The sequence below is a fragment of the Monodelphis domestica genome, chromosome 1 (genome assembly GCF_027887165.1).
Source record: "Monodelphis domestica isolate mMonDom1 chromosome 1, mMonDom1.pri, whole genome shotgun sequence".
NCBI lineage: Eukaryota > Metazoa > Chordata > Mammalia > Didelphimorphia > Didelphidae > Monodelphis > Monodelphis domestica.
In genome coordinates this window covers 433,458,065-433,480,642 of record NC_077227.1, presented here as the reverse complement: position 1 = coordinate 433,480,642, position 22,578 = coordinate 433,458,065, and the positions used below count along the sequence as shown (strand labels likewise).

Sequence of the window (22,578 nt, the reverse complement as noted above, 5' to 3'; positions counted from 1 at the left end):
TCTTCCTTGTTACCTCCTTAAGGGCCAAAACTGTTTTATTTTTGTTTATTTCCCTCATGCCTAGCACAGTGCCTGGCACATAGTAGGTACCTACCTAATGTTTGCTAATTGATAAATGATATTACATTCCTCACCTTCATGTCTTTGCTCAGAGAGTCTGCCATGACTAGAATGCATTCTCTCCTTTCTTCTGCTCTTAAATATTAGCATTTTGTCTCTTAGCTTCTTTTTTAAGAAGATAAGTTCAGTTCAAATGATATTTTCAATAAAAGGTAAAGGAGAGATACTCCAAATTTCTGTTGCCCCACACTGAAATTAATTGCCATTTAATTTGAATGCATTAGGAAGTTTGGAGGAATGGGTAGATTTAGGGGGAAGATGATGGGTTCTGAACTGGATTTGCTTAAGTTTGAAGTTCTAAAAAGATATCCAAGTGAAATAATCAAGCAAGCAGTTGACAATGAGAAGGACTAGAACATAAGAACAATAGAAAAGTTAGTCTGAGCAAGGAAAAAGGTTACCTCCTCAGATACCATGGCAAAAGAGAGGGTGAATGAAGATGCAGAGAGGTTCTGAGGTGCAGTGTCAGAGATGCAAAGCAGTTCTGGATAGATGGTTTCAATTTTCTTAGAGAAGCAGGGGGCTAGGTGATGTGCTGAAAGACTCAGCGAGTGTTGGGGGCTGGAGGAGCTGGTTTCAAAAAGCTGATTCAGCAATATGGAAAATATGTTTTACATGATATTTTTGTGTATAACCCAGATCGAATTGCTTGCCTGCAAGGGGTGGGGGAAGGAAAGGAAGGGAGGGAATAAGTTCCATCTCAACTTGGGCAAACTTGTATGGAAATGTATTACATGTAAATGGTAAAAAAAATAAAATAAAAATAGGGGCAACTGGGTGGATCAGTGGATGGAGAGCCAGGCCCAGATATAGGAGGTCCTGGGTTCAATTCTTGCCTCAGACACTTCCTAGCTGTGTGACCCTGGGCAAGTCACAACCTCCATTGCCTAGCCCTTACCACTCTTCTGCTTTGGAACCAACACTTAATATTGATTCCAAGATGGAAGGTAAGGGTTATAAAATAATAATAATATTTGTAAAAGAAAATCTTGTTCAGGGAGTTTTCTTAAATGAGGGAAGAATAAAAGGATAATTAAAGGATAATTCTGTAGCAGTAAGGAACCCAGTTGAGATTAGAGATCATAAATTTGTAATGGAGCAAGTCAGCACAGTTGCGTGACTTCCTCAGTGGCAGTCAGTAGTTCAGAATAGAAACAGGGAAAGCAGATGGTTGGGGTGGCTCAGGGTTGAGGACTGACAGGACATAGAAGGCAGAAGGAAAAAGCAAGAAAGTTAAAACTGGAAGATAATGCATAGTTGAACAGACTCACAATAGGGTCAATACTATGAAGAGAGTAAAGTGAATCCATAATATAGGTGATGAATACCTGAGAAAACAGGAACTAAAACAAGTGTGGAAAGATCACTGCAAGAACAAAGAACAGATTTAGGAGTGAGGTGGAGGGAGATCTAGAAGGACAGGAGATTATGATTAAAGGCATACCTCAGAGATAATGAGGATTCTGTTATAGATCACTACAATAAAGTGAATATTTCATGAATTTTTTGGTTTCACGGGGCACATAAAAGTTATGTTTATACTATAATGTGGTCAACTAAGCATGCAATAACATTATGTCAAAAACAAATGAATGTATGTTTTAATGAGTTATTTATTTGTTTTACCAGTTACATGTAATAACAAATTTCCACATAAGTTTTCTGAAGTTATATGATCCAAATTGTCTCCCTTCCTCCCTTTCCCCCCTTCCAGAGCTGGTAAGCAATTTGGTCTGGATTATACATGTATTTTCATCATCTATGCCTTAATTTAAAAATGCTTTATGGCTTAAACATGCTAACCATCACCCGAGCCTTGGGTGAGTTGTAATCTTTTTGTTGGTTGAGAGTCTTGCTTTGATGTTGATGATTGTCCACTGCTCAGGGTGGTGGCTACTGAAGGTTGGGGTGGCTGTGGTCATTTCTTACAGTAAGACAACATTGAAGTTCGCCCCATCAGTTGACATTTCCTTTCATTTGAACACTTATGAGTCCATCATGGGGTTATTAACTGGCTTAATTTCAATATTGTTATGTCTTGGGGAACAGGGAGGCCTGAGGACAAAAAGGCCAGTTGGAGGAGCAGTCAACACATTTATTAAGTTCCCTTTCTTATACCAGCATTTTTCTTGACACCCAAAAGAATTATAATAGTAACATAAAAGATCACTGAACCCAGACCACTATACTAGATATAATAATGGAAAAATTGGAAATATTGTGGAATTTCCAAAATGTAACACAAAAACATGATGTGAGCACATGCTCTTGGAAAAATGGTGCCAATGGATTTGTTCCATGCAAGGTTGCCGCAAACCTTCAATTCGATTGCAATAAAGCAAAGTTCAATAAAATGAGGTATGCCTGCAGAGAGAAGAATTTTGGTGTTTCAAAATCATGGAAGTGGAATAATGTTGCAGGGCTGAGGTAGAGTGGATATGTAGGTCATGGAAGTTCAGAAAGCTGATAACCTAGGAGGCCAAAGTGTTTGAAGAGACATAAGTAATATCAAAATGCCCGAGGCTGAGGGCTGGAGCCAAGGTGAAAAAGAGGATTGGGACCCCCGTTTGAGAAAGAAGGGAGAGTTAGCTGGAGGCCAGTAGATGAGAGTAATAAGAATCTGAACACACTGACATATATGATTGGAGTGAATTTCAGGAAGAGAGGGGTTGCTGAGAGACAGAAGTACAGGAGACTCTGGAAGGAGCAGTAACTACAGAGAAAAGAAAGTGCCAATTCCTTGTAGCCCAAAGTATCAGGGCATAAAAGAAGGAGCAGTTAACATTGATAAGAATGAAAAGGAACTAAAATGTTTTCTGAAGAATTTTGGTTTTAATGAGTTTCAGAATATGAAAAGAAATGTAGGACAAAGGGGAGTTTGCTAATGATATAGCAAGGGTTCCAAAGGGCATTGTAATAGGAAGAGTCATTCAATAACAATGATTTATTAAGTACCTACTATGTGTCAAGGTACTATCATAAACACCTGGGATTAAGAAAGGGGGGGAAGGTGGTGAGATCCAGTTTTTACCCTGTAAAAGCTCACAGTCTAATGGAGGAGACAACATACAACCATACACAAACAAGATTTGTGCAGGATAATTTGGGGGGGTAATCTCAAAGGGAAGGCACTAAGATTAAGGAGGATTGGGATTTGCAGAAAATGGGATTTTATCTGAGGCTTGAAGGAAGCTGGGGAGGTTAGAAGATAGAAATGAATAGGGAGGGCATTACACACATTGGGGACATCTAGAGAAAATGCTTAGGTTTAGGACATGGAGTGTTTTGCACAGGTTACATGGAGAGAAGTAAAGTATAAGAATGGGAAAGTAGGAAGGGGTCAGGTTGTGAAGGGCTTTAAAAGCCAAACAAAGGATTTTATATTTGACCCTGAAGACAAGAGAGAGAAGCCTGGGTTTATATTTTTGTTTCAAACAGGGAAGAAATATGGTTAGACCTGTACTTTAGGAAGACCACCCTGACAGGACAGAATAGAGTGGAGAGACAAGTAGCAAAGGAAACAACCAATAGGCCATTGCGATATTCCAGACATGAGATGATGAGAGCTTTCACCATGATGGTGAAAGTGTAAGGGGAGAGAAGGGGCCATATATGAAAGATGTTATGAAAGTGGAAATGACAGAACTTGACCAGTGAATGAATATGGAGGAGGGGGGAGAATTCAAAGATGCCACCTAAGTTATGACCATGGATGACACCTTAACTGTGATAAGAAAGTTAGGCAGAGGAAAAGGCAGACGGTATAGATAAGAAGTTCAGTTTTAGACACAATGAGCTTAAGACATCTATGAGACTTCTAATTTAAGATGTCTACTAGGAAGGTAGAGATTTGAACCTGTAAGTTGGGAGGGAGATTATGACAATACAAGTAAATATGAGTCATTTGTAGAGATGATCATTGAAACTGTGGGAGCTGAGAAGATCACCAAATGAAATACCATAGAAGTAGAGCAGAATTGGGCCCAGAAAGGGCCTTGGGGGATCTCTGCCATTATCATGTTAAGGGGAATAAAGATACAGCAAAGGAAACATAGGAATGGTCATATAGGAGAACAGAGAACACTGCCACAGTCAAGGAGAAGAGGGTGATCAATAGTGTCAAAGGCTTCAGAGAAGGTTGAGAAAGAAGAGTATTAGAAAAGGTCATTAGTTTTGGCAATTAAATGATCATTAATAACTTTTGAGAGAGGAGTTTCTGTTGAATTATAAAGTTGTAAGCAAGAATGCAAAGAATTAAGAAGTGTTAGAAGAAAGTAGAGATAAAAAAGGATGGAAACTGAGGAGAGGTAATACTGTTACAGAGATGAAAGCTCAGCACAAGGCAAGAAGAAAAAAGGTCACAGATGGTAACTCAGACATTTGGGAAACAAGACTAAAGATGCTAGTCATAGGACAGGAGAAGTATTAGTTGACTGGAGTGGACTGGAAGTCAATGGTAATGGTGACTGGAAAAGTGAAGGAGGTTGTTAATCCTAGTAACAAATAGTGGGTGGTGGTGGCCAATTTGCTTATTATTTTCCCTCACAATCATCCTGAATATAGGGAGGGTCAATGGGTATAATAATAATAGCTAGCATTTATGAAGGCTTTAAGATTTGCAAAAACACTTTGTATATATTAACTCAACTGATCCTTACAACAACCGGGTGAAGAAGGTGATAATTATCCCCATTGAGGCTGAGAGGTTAAGTAACTTGCCCAGGGTCACACCACTAGTAAAAGTCTGAAACAGATTTGGAACTCAGGTGTTCCTGTCTCCAAGTTCAGTGCTCATCCACCTGACTGCATTGGCAGCCTAGAGTCCTATGGTGAAGAAAGCTTTTAGTCCCAGGCTACAGCCAGAGCAGTCTCTTTTTCTTCTTTCATTAGACCCCAAATGTGAATACTCTGAAAATTACAATGCACCAAAAAGGATTCGAATTACTGAGTTGTAGCTGATGGTGCATGTATGTTTTGGGCTGGCCTATCCTACCTGGTTCCCTAAAGGGTTATTTTTAAAATAATTCCTAATGAATCTCTTCTGCTACTCCCCACAAATACAAGGACTCTCCTTCTATGGTCCAGGTCTTATTAACTCCACCCTTTAAAATGTCTCCCATAGGCCTTGAGCCGTGGGAATTGGCATCGAGAATCAGGACTATTTGGGCTTACGTGGAACTCTTCCCATTTATCTGGTGCTAGGAGCCGGCTAATAGGGGGTAGTAGGCAGATGCCCTTCATACCCAGTTAAGGCCTGAACCGAACATGCTCCTTGACTGGCAGTGAACCCAAGTTTCACGGCTATGTTTCTGAAGGATAGTGGTCAAAGTTAGGAGTGTTGAGCAGTGGGGAAATGGTTTAGGACACGAGACTCTTCGGGATCAGAAGGGCACAGATCAGGACCCTGGGTAACCTTTTCCACTCTGTGCCTTCAGGTGTCTCAGCCTGGTCCATCGGGGCTGATTTCCTTGAACGAGTGCCCGAAAGTTGAAGCTCCAAGGGAGAGAAGGACCAAGGAGAAGACATTCTGTTTTGGGGATCGGGGGACAACGGCACCAGACAAGCTCAATCTCGGATCGTACCACTCTCCCACTTCCTCCCCTTCTGTTTTGCCTCGTTCCAAAGCCCACCCAGCTTCATCCCTCACCATTTCGCCCGGCCTCAAACCCTAACCTAGCCCTGAAGTCCACTTGGGATTCCCAGATTGCGTCCCTAGTAGGAACGCAGGCGCTGACTCTGACACTCCGAGAGCTCGGCGCGACGCCGCGCCCGGAAGCCCGCACCTTTGCGCCCCGCGCAGCGCACCTCGGCACACCCCAGCGCTGCGGCCAGGAGCGAGCCTCTGGCCTCCCCAGAGGCAGAAGCAAAGGCTAGGGGACCGAACGGCACTGGGCCAGATCTTCCCTCCTCTTCCAAGCCGGGCTTTGCGGAGAGAGGGAGGGAGGGAGGGAGATAAGGAGGCAGCAGCAGGCAGGAGCTGGGCGGAGTGTCCCTGGGCCCCCTCCTCCCAGGGATGGGCGGGGGCGCTATTCCCAGCCGCTTCTCGAGGCAACAGCATCACTTTGCTGGGAGTCTTCCTAGCTAGGGAGCCGGGCCGGCGGCGGTGGAGGCAAGAGAGAGAGCGGAGGAGAGGAAGGAAGGAAGGTGGGGGAGAAGAAGAGAGAGAAGAAGGAAGAAAGAAAAAGGAGAGAGGAAGGGAGGGAGAGAGATAGAGGGAAGCAGCAGCCTCTTTCCCCAGATTGCCTGTCCCACTTTCCTCCTCCCCAGTTGAGTTTGTTCCAGTCGGGCAGAAGCCGAGAGCCAGGAGCTGGGCAGAGGGCTGAGCTGCTTGAGCCCCAGCCTAAACCCGAGCCGGAGCTGAGGAGAACTGGGCTCGGCTGCGCTCGCTCGGACGGGTTGCACCGGCTGGGTTGGGTTGGGCTGGGCTGGGCTGGGCTGGGCTGGGTTGGGCTGGGCTAGGCTAGGCTAGGCTGAGCTGGGTTGGGCTGGGTTGGGTTGGACTGGGCTGGGCAAGGCTCGTGGACACTCCAGGCTGCCCGGAGAGGAGTGAGACGGGCGAGGACCCCCGCAGGAGTCGTTTGGGCTTTGGAAAGAAGGAGCACAATCGCCGAGGACAGCTCCTAGAGCCCCCCTGGGCTGGAGGCGCCGGCTGCGCTGGGACTTCACTGCCTGCTGCCGCTGCCGCTGCCGCTGCTGCTGTTGCTGCCGCCGCCGCTACTCGCTCGCTTCCGCGGCTTGGTCAGGTGAGTGAGTGGCTGCGCGCCCCATCCCCGCGCGGCTTTCCCTGCGCCCCCTGCCTGCCCCCTCGCGCCTGGGGTGGGGCAGAGGCTCCCTAGACTACTGGTGGAGGAGGTAGGTGACTGGCCGGGATCCGTGAGCTTCATCTTCTCCAGTCCAGCTTTACTGCCAGCCCAGTCTTCTCTCCAACCCAGCAGGCTTGCCTCCCTCCCCCCTCCTCGCTCCTAAGGGGCCGGCTGAGGCTTTCTGCTAAGCTAGCCCGGTACTTTGGGTAACGGAGGGGTGCCGAGGCTGCGGGAACTTTAAATAAAATGAAAACTCATTAAAGTGCAGATAGGTGGCCGAGCGCTGCCTTCCTTCGGGCTGAGTCGAGCGACCCCGGAGCACTCACCTCTCTCAGCTGTGCTGAGGTCGGGGGTGGGTGAGTGGAAGGTGCACTACGAACCTGGGGAGGGGACGGGGAGGAGGTGTGCCATACTGGAGCCTGAGCTGGGTGGGCTTTCCTCACCTCCGTACAGGAGTTGGGGGTGGGGAGTGGGGTTGGAATATGCCCCTTATTTCCTAGTGTTTATAAATCCTGTAGAAAACTGCTTCTAGTACTGAAAGCTCCGGACGCACTGCTAAGCCAGGTGTTCGGTGAGGTTTTGATTTGTTTTATGGTAGATTTTTCTGTTTTCTTTCAGAGAATGTATGGTGTGGTTGACGATATCTTTTTAATGTTTTTAATAAGAATTTTATTTAGAGGAGGTTGGAGATAGAGAATCTCAATAAGTAGAAATCCACTGGGATTATTTTCACTCTTTTGTTTTCCCTGTACTTAGCATTTTGAACTCTTCTTGTAAAATACAAATTACTGCTGTTTCCTCCTTCCTTCCCCGTCCCTAATGATGTGCCATTTTCCGAGGTCCTCAAGCTATTTGGTGCACGTTTGTGTGCAAATGAATTTGTTTTGAATTCAGGAGGGGGCTTCCCTTGCTCCCCCTCTTGGTTGGGTAGGGGAAGCTTAGTGAAGTCAGACTTTTGCAGTCAGAAAAGAGGCACAATCTTTCTGGGCATACCCCCAGCCAAAAAAAAAAAAAAGCTCCTAACGCTCCTTGGAAATTCCTAGCCCTCGTTCCTGGGGACCAGACCCACAGAATAATGAAGAGAGCTGTTCAGTGTATTCTGGCCCATGTGGCTAAGAATCTCCGACGGAGAAGGGGTCTGGAGTCTTCTATTCTATTGTAGTCTGATCAAGGGGGCTGATTGTTATGTTGAAGCAATGCTTTTTTTTTTTTAATTGCCCATTTGGGGGCATACTTTTTACTTTTCCCAGAAATGGTCTCTTCTTCTTCTCTGAGTTCCTTTCCTCCATTACACCCCTCCTTTTAAAAAACTAGGTCTCCTTTAAATAGCTGTTGTTACCAGGCTTCAGACAATAGTGGGGCTCACTCTCTCTCATCTTCTATTTCATTTATTCCTACCAGGAGGACAAGACTTATCTCAAATCCTGTCATTTGAAGGCTGAGCTGTGGTGGGACTTTCAGGCTGTAAAGGGGGTGGTGTCAGAGCTTCCTGTGAGAAGTGCAGATTCACTCACTCTTCAACTTCTTCCAGTCTGGGGCCTTGAGTGCCTGATGGAAGTTTGGGAATTGGTCTCCACTAGGAACAGTGTGATATATTGGAAAGAATACTGTATTGGCAGTTAGGAAACCCCATTTGTGGCTTTCTACTATTAACTCTCCAGGCAACGAGGTCCAGAAGAGGAATGAGTTTGCAAAGAGTGGGCAAATCCGTTCCTCTTCATAGCCTCATTTGACTCATTGGTCCCTTAGGCCCCTTCCAGGTCTGATTGTCAGTGACAAGAAATTGTTGCCCTTCTGTTGCAGTAGTTGCAAAGGAGAACTCAACAACTTGTGTCTTTCTCTTGTATTGTAAATTTTTTTGACTGCTCAAACTTGACTAGAAGACCTCTTTATTTGGATTTTCCCAGATGTTATGTTTTCTCCAAATAGAAACAGTGGAGCTAGAGAACAAAGGGAGAGCTACTCTTTGGTGTTGGGACTGTCTGGCTCCTCTGGGGGCTAGATGTACCTTACAGAGAATCTAGACCTTAACTTCTGCCAGACTGTTCCACACAAAAGAGCAGCAACATGGCACAGTAGGGGAGAGGGGGATAGGGGACTGGAGGAGTTGGAGGGAAATGCTGAATTTGAATCACAGGGCATAAACTAAAATTTTATTTATACCACCTGGACGACCTTGATCAAGTTGCTTAGCCCTTGTTAAATGAGGAAGTTAGACTACATGACCTCTAAGATCTCTTCTAGTTCTCAATCTTGGATTCAGATGGGTCCTTGATGTCCCTTAACAGCCCCAAAGTTCTTTGACTTCACATTTGGGTGGAGGTGGGGAGACACCTAGGAATAGCATAACCACTTTCCCTTCTCTGGGTGATACCCTGAAAGCAAAGTGTGTCCTTTGCTTCACCTTGGGCTATAATGCTAGTGGGGAAGGAAGGGACAGAAGATACCTTTTCATAATTCTCTCTTCTGCCTTCCTCGTAGCAGCTTTGTGAGATAGGGAGGATAAACACCCAGCTCCTCTTTTGAATTCATGAGCTTCTAAATTAAACTTTTGCTGACACCTGCTCCCTCCACCCAGCCAAGAGAATGGAAGAGATTCTGGGTGCCTGGAGTTCTCAGACTGAGGAAAGTATATTTGTAGAATGACTGAGGGATGGAAGGTGAATGGAAGTTGCAGCCTGAGCCTGAGAGGTGAGCCTACCCTGTTAGCCGGATACATAGTGATATCAGGGCTTCAATTTAGGTCTGATGTCCAGAGAATTTCCTATCAGAAACAACCAAAACCCAGCCCCCCAGAAATAGATAATCAATAATCGATTAGCATGAAACACTGTGAAGAATGCTACCCCATCACTCAGACCAACCCCCTTCAGTGTACGGTGTTTTACAGTGACTTACACTCCAAACCCAAGCTACTCTGCCCTGATACCTCGACAGGATATTTATCTACCCAGGACCCAGACTGTGTGAGAGTGAATTATGTTTCCTCAGCATTGATTTTTTTAAAAGACCCCAAATTAAAAAGTCAAGGCTTTCTTAGCGTAAGGTCAAGGATTAATTATTTACATGGAGACATCAATCAGCAAGCGTGGATGACTTATTTATAAATCATCCAGGCTGCAGAAGGCATGGCTCCTTCTGATTTCCTGTCACTGCCAAAACACAGAAGATCCAAGCTGGGCCTGTGTGACCTTTGGGTTTGGGAAAGTTTCCTTTCTGCTGGCATCTGGAGGAGGATGCTTTGTAACTCGGGTTGCTTTCTGATGTGCCTTTTTAATCTTGTAAGCAGAATGTCACTTGGGAAATTTCATGCATATTTGCTGTGTTTCAGTAATGAACATTTACTGATTACAGGGCATCCGGGGAATTTAGCTTTTTAAACATTTATTCAAATCTCTGTTTATGTAAGCTAATAAGTCTGGAAAAGTTCAAGAACTCCCTTTTTTTGGCCACATGGTTATTTTAAGAGTATGTTGAGGGCTCATCTTAGTTTTTTTTTTGTTTTATTTTTTGAGCACTGCAACACGAGATGGTCCTGCACAGAAACTTTGTGAAGATGCATCAAATTGCTCTCACTCACAATTAATGCTAGGAATCAATCGCCTTACATGCTTTTTATGGCTTTGCTGATCACAGACAGGATGGCACTGTAAAAGCTTTTATTGCTGTGTGTTGATTACTTCTGTGGTGGGAAGGAGAGAGCTGAGGAAGTTTGCTGGGAGGTGTTGGTGCTTGAGAATCAGGTCACAAAGGAAGAGTACTTCTAGGAGCAAGAACTTTGTCAGAGCTTTTCTTGAGGCTTGATGAAGTCTGTCTGGCCTAATGGCAGGGCAACAGAGGCCCTACCTAGCTATACAGGCTGCATGCATCTGTTTCTGATTTGGAAGAAACACACAACCCAACCAAGCTCCTTCTTTGGTTTCACTGTTGCAGAAATACTAAAATTTCCCAAGAAGAGGGCATGATAACATAGCCTGGACAGTAATGTGGGTAAAAGAACTTAGTTTCTGAAGGAATAATGAAGGCCATTAGAATCAGTAAACATTGTATAGGGGAATTAGCCAAATCATTAGTACATAACAAATTACACACTTAATGTTAATGTAGTAGTTTAAGAGTTTAGCTTCGAGGAAGCTAGGTAGCTCAGTGCATTAAGAGGCAGGTCCAGAGATAGGAGGTCCTCGGTTCAAATCTGGCCTCAGACACTTCCTACCTTTGTGATCCTGGGAGGTCACTTAACCCCCATTGCCTAGCCCTTATGGTTCTTCTGCTTTGGAAACAATACAAAGTATTGATTCTAAAGTGGAAGGCTTTAAAAAAAAAAAGGAAGGCAGTGACTTTGTGGGATCTGCCTTGAAGCCATTGGTTAAAGATTTTGTGCCAGACAACATGGATCATTATAACTTTTTGCTTGTAAATGGAAATCCTTTTTGTCCAAGAGTATCAGGATGCCTAAGTGCCAGGGAGGTTTGTACTGAAAGAGCAAACAATACCACATGAGTCCCATTATAGGAGTCTGAGCAGAAGGACTCTGTAGAACCCTCCAGGCAGGCTGATGTTGTTTTTGTTATTTTTCGATTGTATCTGACCCTTATTGACCCCATGGACCATAGTCCATCAAGCCCTTCTGAACAACTTCTGACCTTCGAGGCTCATCTTCTGATGGCATTCATATCTTTTAGCTTTTTAATGATTTTCATGGGCTTGGCAAAGATACTGGATCGGTTTGTCATTTCCTTTTCCAGTGGATCACTTTTTGTCAGATCTCTCCACTCTGATCTGTCCATCCAGGGGAACCCTGCACAGCATAGCTCATAGCTTCATTGAGGTACACAAGCCCCTGGCCCTTGTGCTATAACAAGACATTGATCCAGGAGGGGCAGACTATATAAGGACTATTTTGTATCACCCCACACAAAGTGGGCCAAATGAAACCTCTGGGTTCCAATGAATGCAGAAACAAAGGACTAGAAAAGTACTTTCTCTAGCTTCCTTTCTTTTCAAATTTCTTATTATAAGATGGTTTACCTTGAGCTAGAAGGAAGCTTCAAGGTCACCTAGAATAGTTGTGCCAAACTAAACAAGTTATAAGGTTTCCTGCTTTATTATGTATTTTTTGTTAACTATTTCCAGTTAAATTTTCGAGGCAAGGCATGTTTGACATCTGATAGCCGAACCCCTTCATTCTACATAGAAATATGAGGCATAGGAAAGTGGCTTTTTGGATAGAGCACTGATCCTGGAGTCTGAAGATCTGAGTTCAAATTCTACATCAGACACTTAATAGCACTGTGCCCCTGGGCAAATCACCTGACTTCTTTCTATCCTGATTTCCTCAACTATAAAATGAGATGAATAACACCTACCTCCCAAGGCTATTGTGAGAATCAAATGAGATAATGTGATGCATCCAAAAAGTCTTTAGAGCATTTTTAAGCTTGAATAGTTTAAAATTGCACTAAGACTTTTGAAACATAGTATTTGTAAAGTGCTCTGCAAACTTTAAAACCTTTGCAAACCTTGCATTTTTCACTATACAAATTCTAGGTGCTATTATCATCGTCATCATTATTCAGGTAGAGGGGACAGAGCTAAGATATGAACCTGTATTGTTTGACCTAACCCCTGTTAGTAGGAAAAATACAGTCTGTTGGTCTCAGGAGAAGGGAGGTGGCCTGTGAAAGGCCTTGCTGGTTAACAGTGCCCTTAGGTTGGTTAAAAATTCAACTTTAGTCCCAGGCTTGGGCAGGAGGGGGGAATGCCTGTGTTCACATCAGTTGACAAGAAGAAACAATATTGATTCTCTCTCAAAAGCAACCTTTTGGAAAGTCACGGCTTGCACATACACATTCTTGGGGCTCTGGGCTCTGTACGTGTGGGATCATACTAAGGCAGCAGCCCAGTTTTTCCTCTCCCCTTCCTCCTCTCTGTCTCCTGGTTTCCCTGCCTTACTTCAGCTACTTTCTGCATGAAACCTTTCCCAGTCATCCTTAATATTAGTGCTTTCCCCCTGACATTGTATTTTATTGATCTCTTATATGGTTTATTTGTACAGGTTGTTTGCCTGTTGCCTCCTACATTAGATTGTGAGTTCCTTGAGAGCAAGAACTTTTTTTTTGTCCTTCCTCTGTATCCTCAGCACTTAGCAAAATGTCTAGTACATAGCAGGTGCTTAATAAATGCTTCTTGATTTGGGCATATGCCCAGTCTTACAAACATTTATTAACTCCCTACTCCATTGAAGACACTGATCCAGGGTAGGTTGGGGATGGGGTAGGATTGAACATCCATTGATTGGCTTCAGGGGCAATGAACAGGGGACTGATGAAGGCCATGCTGGAGTAGGTTGGATGTCATCTGCTGAGGTAATATGAGGTGGCTGGTGTTGGAGCCAGAACTGGATCTTCAGCTGATTCTCTGACTTGACTCAGCTCCTTAACCTCTCCTCCTTCCTTAGGGCTGGGATGCCTTTTTGCAGAGCTTGTCTGATGGTTCTAAGTAAGGCATATTCACTGAAGTGATGAGCACATGTGTGAGTAGTACTCTGACCAATAACCTCTTTTTTCATATCACCCCCTGTCTTTATTTGACAAGTACCCCTCCTTTGCATTTCTCAGTTGTATAGCACCTAGGAGGCAGAGAACATTTAGTAAGTGCTAAGCACAGTACTGGGCAGCTTGGTTGTTCAGTGGTTAGAGAACCCCTGGGCCTGGAAATCTGGAAGACCTGATTTCCTAGTGATATTGGGTACCTACTAGATGTGTGACCCTGGGCAAGTCACTTAACAATTTTGCTTTAGTATCTTGATCAGCAAAATGAGCTGGAGAAAGAAATAGCAGACTAGTCCAGGATCTTTGCCAAGAATATCCCAAATGGGATCATGAAGAGTAGGACACAATTGAACTACTAAACAACAGCAAGAAGACACTGTACTAAGCTATTTATAAATATTATATCATTTGATCCTTATAGCAACCTTTTATTATTGGTGTTATCTCATTTTTTGGTTGAGTAAACAATATAGTAGTAGTAGTCTCTCAGTAACTGAGGATGACAGTTGTCTTTCTGCGCTTTCAACGGGGTTAGGATAGATGAGTGTGCACAAAGACTCTTGTGCATAAAGGAGATTTAAGTGGAAAAGTCGATGCACAGAGACAGTCTCACTCTCTCAGCATTGGAAGCCTGGGTCCAGTAGCACGAAAAGTCGTCACACCTGGAGACTTCCTCAGCTGCATTGGATGGCCGTGTTGTCCTTTGTGCTCCAACACGCCCTGAGCACTCCACAGTGCTTTGCTGCATCGCCCTCTCAGCCGTTGAACCTTCTTGTTGGTTTCTTCCGTCTGTTTGGCTGAAGCAGTCTTCACATGCTGGGTGAGCAAAGCCCTGGTTCACCAGGGGTCAGTGACCCCATGGCTACCCTCACAAGGTTTAGCTGGCCTGTCGAAGCCGTTGCCCGGGGTGTGGCCGCTGCCGCATGCTAGCAGCTACTGGGAGCCACAAGTGAGAGCTGGGTGTCAGAGGCTGGAGAGCTGCCCTAGAAGGACACAACAAGCCCTCCATACCAGAGATACTACCCCTCCCTGAGCACCCCATACACCCCAGTAAACAATATACTCAGAGGTTAAGTGACTTGCCTAGAGTCACACAGCTAATTATAATCTAAAGTCAAATTTGAATTCAGGTCTTTCTGATTCCAAGCCCAGATCTTTGTTTTTTTTTTTTAAACCCTTACCTTCCACTTAGAATCAATACTATATGTTGGTTCCAAGGCAAAAGAGTGGTAAGAGCAAGGCAAAGGGGTTTAAATGACTTGCTCAGAGTGGCACAGATGGTAAGTGTCTGAGGCCAGATTTGAACCCAAGACCTCCTGTCTCTAGACCTGGCTCTCAATCCACTGAGCTACACAGCTGCCCTCAATAAATCCTTTTATTTAAAGTGAGTAGCTTGAGGACTGGATATGGAGTCAGGAAGACCTGAGTTTGAATCTTGCCTCATATATGACTCTGAGCAGGTAGGTCTCAGCCTCAGTTTTTTCATCTGTTAACATGATAGCAATTAAGCCTGCCTCACTGAAATGTTGTGAGGTTTAAGTTAGATAATATGTATGAAGCACTTAACAAAACTTAAGACTGCTATATGAAGATTAGCCATTATGATTATTTGTCATGACCTGCAAACTAGGCTTTTGGGGGACTTGCCCCCAAGAGGGTAATGGGTAATGGTGTGCTGGTAAATGTTTAACAATCAGCTCTCCCCCTAAAATTATTTTTATATGCACATACACATATATGCATACTTATATATGATACCCTTTAAAGGTTAATCTGTATTATTAATATTTTCTCTATCACTCTCTACTCTAAATAATCAACAAAAAAGTAAGTTAAACCCTACCAATAGGTGAAGTGTAAATATTCCTCCTAAAAAAAAGCAGGTGAATCTGGGTTTGGGCTCCCTCTGGCACATCACTGGTAAATAAGAGTTAAGTGCAAGCAAGGCTAGCAGGTACTATCCCAATCCTGGTAAAAGATTGTTCCTCTGTTTGCCTCCTGTCTCAAATCCAGCAGCTCTCCAAGGTGCTGACTCTGTCCTTTAACTTCCCCCCCCACCCCACCTCCCTGATGCTCCTTCAGCATCTGTAGGTGGCCTTGGTGTTGATCGGTTACATGTAGTCTATCCTTGTCACAAGTCCCAGAGTGGTATTAAGGAAAAGACACTGGATATGGAGTCAGAGGATGGATTTGATTCTGCTACTTACTCGTTGTGTGACCTCAGGCAAATCAGTTTTCCCCTCTGGGCTTCAGTATCTATAAAATGAGGAAGCTGGATTAGATTAGATGAAAGTACCTTTCAGTGTAAAGCCTATAATCCTGTGAAGTGGTTTTTAGCCCTAGTAGCCCTGTTCTCTTGATATGCTGTTCAGTTTCCTGGCTTCTGACAACACTGTTGCTGGGACCCCCTTGTTTTGTGTGTCATGCTTTTCACTCCTTCATCCTGGATCCCTGATTTGCACCCCGTGATCTAGTATGACAACCTGGGACAAAAGAGTCACAGGTGAACTGGTGGTCTTTTTTCTACTTTTTCCTTGATATACTCTTTTTCTCTCACTTCTCCCCCATTCTCCCTTGTCTTCCTTCTCTATGCATTGAGAAGTATAGTGTATAGAATTAGGAAGGCAAAAAAGTACTACTCTCCTCTGCCCTCTTCAGACCACATCTGAATTTTTCTATTTTAAATACCACATTTTAGGAAATATAGGTAGAGACTTTTATCCTTTCTTTTTTCTGAAATAAGGTTTCTAGAATTTCCTTAGGCTGTGTCATTCACAGGATAGTCCCACCACTGATTGCTTTTGGAGTTTTTGTTTTGCTATATTTTGGACCTGGACTGATTCTCATCTTCAAGAAATGCCTTGGTGGCATAATTGATAGAGTGCTATACCCAATCAGGAAGATTCAAATCCTGCCTCAGACACTTAGTAGTTGTATGACCCTAGGCAGGTCACTGAATCTTTTAACTCCCTCAAATTCCTCCTCTGTAAAATGAGAATGATAGTAATGGCATTTACTTCCAGTAAGAATAAAATAAGATAGTTATAATGTGCTTTGCAAACCTTAAAGCACTATATAAATACTAGCCATGAAGGTGATGATGTTGATGATGGTGGTGATGATGCAACCTGGTGTCCTTGCCCCTTCTGAGGTTTACTGTATTGGTGTCACATACCTGATCTGCTTAGTCCCCTGCAGCTCACAACTCCCCAATTTAGTAATCCATAGCCTCAGATTTCCTGGGTTAACAAGGCTATCCAGTGTGGGTCACCACACCCAGCTAGGTGAGTCCCTTCTTAAAGAAGGATGTAAAACATGTATAACCCAAATCTTAATTGCCTGTCAGCACCAGGAGGGGAAAGGGAAGGAAGGGAGGAAGATAAGTTTGAACATATAACTTAGAAAAAACTTGTGTGGAAATGTATTATAATGTATAATTGGTAATAAATAAATATTAGAGAAGGATGAACAAGATGGTAGAGAGACTAGAGACCATATCACACAAGAATCAGTTGAAAGAACTGGGGTTGTTTAGCCTGGAGAAGAAAGACTTGTAGGGAAGCAGGGAACTTGATTGGTATCTTCATGTCTTTGAAGAATTTGAAGGGCTGTCATGTGGAGAAGGGATTAGATTTATTCCACTTGGCACTAGAAAACAGCTTTAGGAATTAGGGATAGATACTGAAAAGAAGACTTAGAAATTTCTAACTAGCTAATATTTAGAACTGTTCTAAAATGGAATGAATTGGTTTAAAAGGTGATGATTTCTGATCACCAGAGATCTTCAAGCAAAGGCTAGGTTAACCACTTGCCAGGGATGCTGTAGAAGGTAGCCTTATTTAGGTAAGATAAGTCTCTGAAATGTTTTCTAATCCTGAGATTCTGTGTTTGTTCTTTTCTTCCTTCCCTTCTCCCTCGACCTTTCTGTGTCTCCTCCTCCTTACTACTCTCCCCTCCCCCATATGTATTCTGGTGTTTCTTATGGCTATAATGGTTGCTTATCAAATTTCCTTCTATTTCTGTTCCTGTTTTCAGAAACATCCTCTTCTTCCTAATGTAACGCACATCTTGGCTCACCTTCTTCTGCTTTGGTCATTGGGTTCTTGGGCAGACAGAGTGATGAGTCACTGCCTTATTCCTACTACATCCCTATTCCTGGCTGTGTGCTCTGAGAAGAGGAAGCTCAGAGAGACAGTGAGAGTGTGTGTCACGTGGCCAGGTCACAATGACCTTGTCCTGTCACTCAGCCACAGTTTTGGGCAGGTTCCATGGGCAAGATGAATGCAGGTCTCTCTGTTCCTCATTGTCAAACCAGAGCTAGGAAACACGTGTGGCCACTTCGTAACCAACAGGGAGAGGTGAACTAGGAGAGGATGATCATCTATACTTTGAGACATCTATACTTTCCTTCAACCCTTTGGGTAACCTTGGTTCTCCCTAGAAGAATTGAAGGCTCTTAGAGACAGAAGAGACTTCAGAGGTCATCAGGTCCAGCTACCTTATTTTACATGTGAGAAAACTGAGATCTAGGGAAGTGAGTGATTTGCCCAAGTCAGAAGTGAAATTTGACCCAGGTCCTCTGACTCCAAGAGTCAATGCTTTTTCCACTCCAGTAATCTGATACCCTGGAGTTTGATTTAGCCAGGGCTTTCCCCTAGTTGGAAAAGACAAATCCTCTTTTGACAGTCCTGGATATGTCTAGTGAGACCTCCTTGACTTGGTATGTATGTGTTGTATATTGTAAGGTAGGGGGGTGAGAATTACCATATGTGGGTAGGACCAGGGTGGATCAAAGTTTAGCAACTTGATCCATGCCAGCATCTACTCTGCTCTGGAGTAACTAGTCCGCTGTTTTCCTCTTAGCCCTAACTTGTAAAGATATTTCCATCATCTGCTACCATGCAGTATTTAAAACAAAAGCTTCCTCTCAGATCATTCACTGAGCTGTGGAGTACCATATTAGGTATCTCAGAGAACTAGGAATATTATCAAGGAAACAAAACACCTAGGATGATTCAGACCACCATAAAACAAGTTATCCAAAGGGTTGAAACATAGGGTCCTACTGAGATATAACTCCCACCATTTGGAGGAATTATTTAATATTATATAGCCAGCCTGCACAGATTGAATTCTCTGAATAATCCAGTCTGGCCTGTCTTGTTGTAGCTTTTCCATTCCCTTTCATGCCTTCATGTCTTTGTACATGTAGTTTCCTTTTCCAGGTTACTCCTTCCTTCTTATGCCCATTCAAATCCAATCTATTTTCCAGAATGAGCCCTTCTTCCTCCCCCCACCCCCCACCTCCATGCAGCTCCTATGATTGCTCCAACTGTTGGTGTGTTCCTTTCCTGACTAATCTTCCCCATAGCACTTATGGTTTATTCCAAATTTTTATCAGGTACTAAAAATTACCATTAAAAAAAATCTCCTATAGAACATAATTCTAGGCATAAGTGGGTTTTTGGTAAGGGCAAATACACCTCTGTTTGACCGTTAAGAGCTTTTACAGACTGATTCCAACCTATCTTTTTAACCCCATCATATATTACACCCCTTTGGGTTCTTTGTTCATGTTAAACTGCCCCTCTGACTATTCCTCACACAGAATATGCCATCTCCTATCCCTCTGTCTTTGTACAGACTGTCCATGCCTGTAATAGATCTTCTCCTGATCTCTATTTCATAGAATCCCTAGTTTCCTTCTAATCTTAGTTCCTGGAACCTTCTCTTTTCTGATTCCTCCATCCAATCTTGACTCGTCCCAGCAATTTTTCTTCTCAACTAGTATATATTTTATAAAATATATTTAACATATTTTGTTTTTACATCATTTCCATTTCTTTATGTGTATTTCCTCCAACCTGCTCCCAGATAATTGTCTTTTATAATAAGTTTTTTTTTAAAGAAAGAAAAGTTGGTAAAACCAATTATATTTTGGAAAAGTCTGATGTTAAATGCAGTGCTCTACAACCATGGTTCCCTGATACTGTACTGCAAAGAAGTGGTTAAGGGATTTTTTAAAAAATAAATCTTCTTTGAGGGAAGGTTGGCCATTATAATTTCATTACATTCGGTTTCAATTGTTTTATTTTGTTCTTTGCATTTGTTTAATTTTGGTCATTGGGTATATTATTTCCTGGTTCTGTTTATTAATTTTGTATCAGTTGTTATAAAACTTTCCATGCTTCTCTGAGTTCTTTATATTTGTCATTTCTTATGGCACAGTGACATTTCCATTAGATTAATGTGCTACAATTTGTTTAACTAGTCATCAATCAGTGGGCATCTACCCTTTTCAAATTTTTGTTACCACAAAAGTGCTTCTATAATGTCCATAATATATATGTAAATTTAGTCTCACTGATAGACTAAGAAGGAAATATTTATTTAGGGTTTTTTTTGGGTCTTTGTATCCCTAGTCCCAGCTCATGTAATAGGTACTAAGTAACAGCTCTGAGCATGTAGTAGGTGCTCAATAAATACTTGATTGTTTGCCTTGAATAGAATAATCTGTTTCCCTTGTACATATAGATATTCTAACCAGTTGATATTCAAATATTCAATGAATGCCCCACTGGGCATTGTTATTCTCTTGGACTCTCTGAAAATACTTTGAGCTCAAATTATCTCCCAAGTACCTGTGCCTTTATATTTCTCCAGGGCAAGTCTCATTTTGCTATTTCCTGCCTATGGTTCTGGCCTCTTTGCTTATATTGACATTAATCTTGCTTCTCCTATTATCAACACTGCCACCATTCCCACATTTTGGGTCCTCCCTGTTCTCACAAGGGCAGTCTCTATAAGAATGAGTCATCTATGTATGACTCCTCCAGACTCTGAATGAGAATTTCAGACTCACCTTCTATATACCAAGTCTTGCCCTTTACCAAAGTCATCACAGCTCTTCCAACTCTGGCTTTTCCAATAATCCTCACTTGGCAAGACTGTGTCCTCCAAGCCCCTTGACCCAAACTTACTATCAACTTTCATTTGAGTGAAAAGCAGACTCGAAAGAACAATATATACAGTACCTGCAACTGTTCAAATGAAGACAAATTTAGGTGGTAACAAAATTTAGATGAAAACAACAGACAGCTTTCATGCTAACTTATTTTAATTTCTTTTTTTTTAATCCTTACCTTCTGATTTGAAATCAATACTGTGTATTGGTTCCAAGGCCAAAGAGCAGTAAGGGGGGTTTCAGTGACTTGCTCAGGTCACACATCTGGGAAGAAGCTGAGATCAGATTTGTATCCAGGTCCTCCTATCTCTAAGCTTGGCTTTCAATCATTCGAGTCACCTGGCTGCCCCCATGCTAATTTATTTAAGTTAAGGCATGTATTTTTCTATTAACAAATGGTAAAGTTGGATATATCCTTTTTATACTGGTTCTTCTGCCTGTTTGGGAGATTTAATTGTGTTTGTCAAGGTTTGTAGGATGTGTTAAAATAAAATTGATCAATTTAAAAATAACACCTTCTCTCACACATATACAGCTTTAGTGGTTACAAAAGACATTTGCATCCATAGGATCATAGACATAGACCTCTAAGTAAGGCTGTGCTAGAGCCAACTCTTACCAAGCCAAATGTTAAATGTTTATTATGAGCCTTTATACCTCAGAAATTGGCAAATGCTGCAAATCGGTGCATGATTTATTGTTTTGTGATTATCTAGCCTTAAGAAAGTAATGGAGAAAATATAAATAATGCAGATTAAATGTAAAAAGTGAGTAGGGTTTACATTCTCCCATTCCTTCCCTTGGAGACCTGGTTGTCAAATATTTACTAACCCAGTGATTGCCTAAAGGGATAAAAATCAGGTATAAAAAACTGCTATTTTACAAAAGAGGAAACAGAGAACCAGGGAAGTTAAGTGATTTGCCCAAAGGTCACACAGGTAGTAAAGTTCAGAGGCAGGATTTGTACTTAGGTCCTTTGATTCCAGAGCCAGCATTCCTCCATTGTACCTATCTCATTTAATCTTCACAAAATTCCTGTGAGATCAGTAGAGCAAAGATTATCATCCCAATTTCCCAATTTTATGGATAAAAAAAGAAGCTTAGGGTTTTGAGAAGATATGTGCCTTAAGTTCCATCATCCTTGGAACCCATAAGATCTTGAGCTAAATCAGGGACTACATTTCTATTCTGTTTTTGATCATTCTCTAGACTTCTGAAAGTTTCTCTTTGCCACCTCTTTTCTTCCCTAAGGCATTTTAAGCCTTTGTTTGGAGGCATAATGTGCCATTCACAGAAAGCAAAGTATCCGTTTTAGTTACTACTTCATTGACCCTTGATCTGTTAGTATTTAAGATGCAAATACTGGAAACTTTCACTGTATCCTGATGCTTTTGTCTTTTTTTCTTAAAATCTGAAAGCTATAAAAACCAAGCAGGCTTATTACTTGGAATCCTAGTCATTAACATCGTACTGCATATTCTTTGTCTCTCCCTAAATTTGACATTCCTCTTGTCCCACATACTCTCCTTCCACCAATCCAGAAAGGAGGGAGCCAAAAAAATATACCGTACTTTCCTTCCCATGCAATGACCTTCCTGCTGATTATAATTCCCTGGGCTGTCTGGGGCTGGTAAACTCCAGCTGGTAAAGAGAAGGAGTGCCAAGGTCATGAGCTTTTTCCTGTCTGGGTCAGATAGCTTTGTTAAGTCCATAGTAAGAGTGGGAATAAATGAGGGCAACTTCTTTCTACTAGGGGTGAGGGGAACCTAACTCAAGTTACACTTCCTATGAATTGTGGGCCATTTGTGTTTATATACAAAAAGTGAGATGTTTTGTGTTTCAGGAGGAAGAGATAAATAGCTGGATGGCCTACAAGTGTTGTATTGGGATATATGACATATTAAAAGAGCTAGAGGAAAGTCTCTAGATGAGTGTGTAGGTCTTTTGGATGAGAAAGAAGGAAGGGAGGGAGGGAAGAAAGGGAGGAAGGAAAGAAGGAATGGAGGGAGGGAAATGGAATGCCAAATTCTAGGAATAACGTGAGAAATATGAAATAAGCCTGGAAGGGTAGGCTAGAAGTAGCTTCTGAAGGGGTTTAAATGTTGGACTGTGAAGTTTGTGTTTTGTTTTAGGGACAGTA

General features: G+C 42.6%; 1 protein-coding gene and 1 long non-coding RNA gene across 3 annotated transcripts in view; one reads left to right on the top strand and one right to left on the bottom strand.

Annotated features, from left to right (window-relative positions):
* The first annotated feature begins 5,708 nt into the window (after positions 1 to 5,708).
* The window catches only part of CHST8 (carbohydrate sulfotransferase 8), a 218,101-nt gene continuing 201,231 nt past the window's right edge, over positions 5,709 to 22,578 (top strand). The window contains exon 1 of one of the 2 annotated variants that reach the window (XM_056812189.1): positions 5,709 to 6,863. The gene's annotated coding sequence lies outside the window, so the exon portion shown is untranslated. The remainder of the gene's footprint in view (positions 6,864 to 22,578) is intronic. The other variant, XM_056812190.1, reaches the window with a different exon arrangement.
* On the bottom strand, positions 9,487 to 17,638 carry LOC103104988 (uncharacterized). Its single transcript, XR_458177.3, has 3 exons — positions 17,552 to 17,638; positions 15,682 to 15,730; positions 9,487 to 9,687 (listed from the first exon to the last, which is right to left on the bottom strand). It is a non-coding gene; the product is annotated as an uncharacterized LOC103104988 (long non-coding RNA).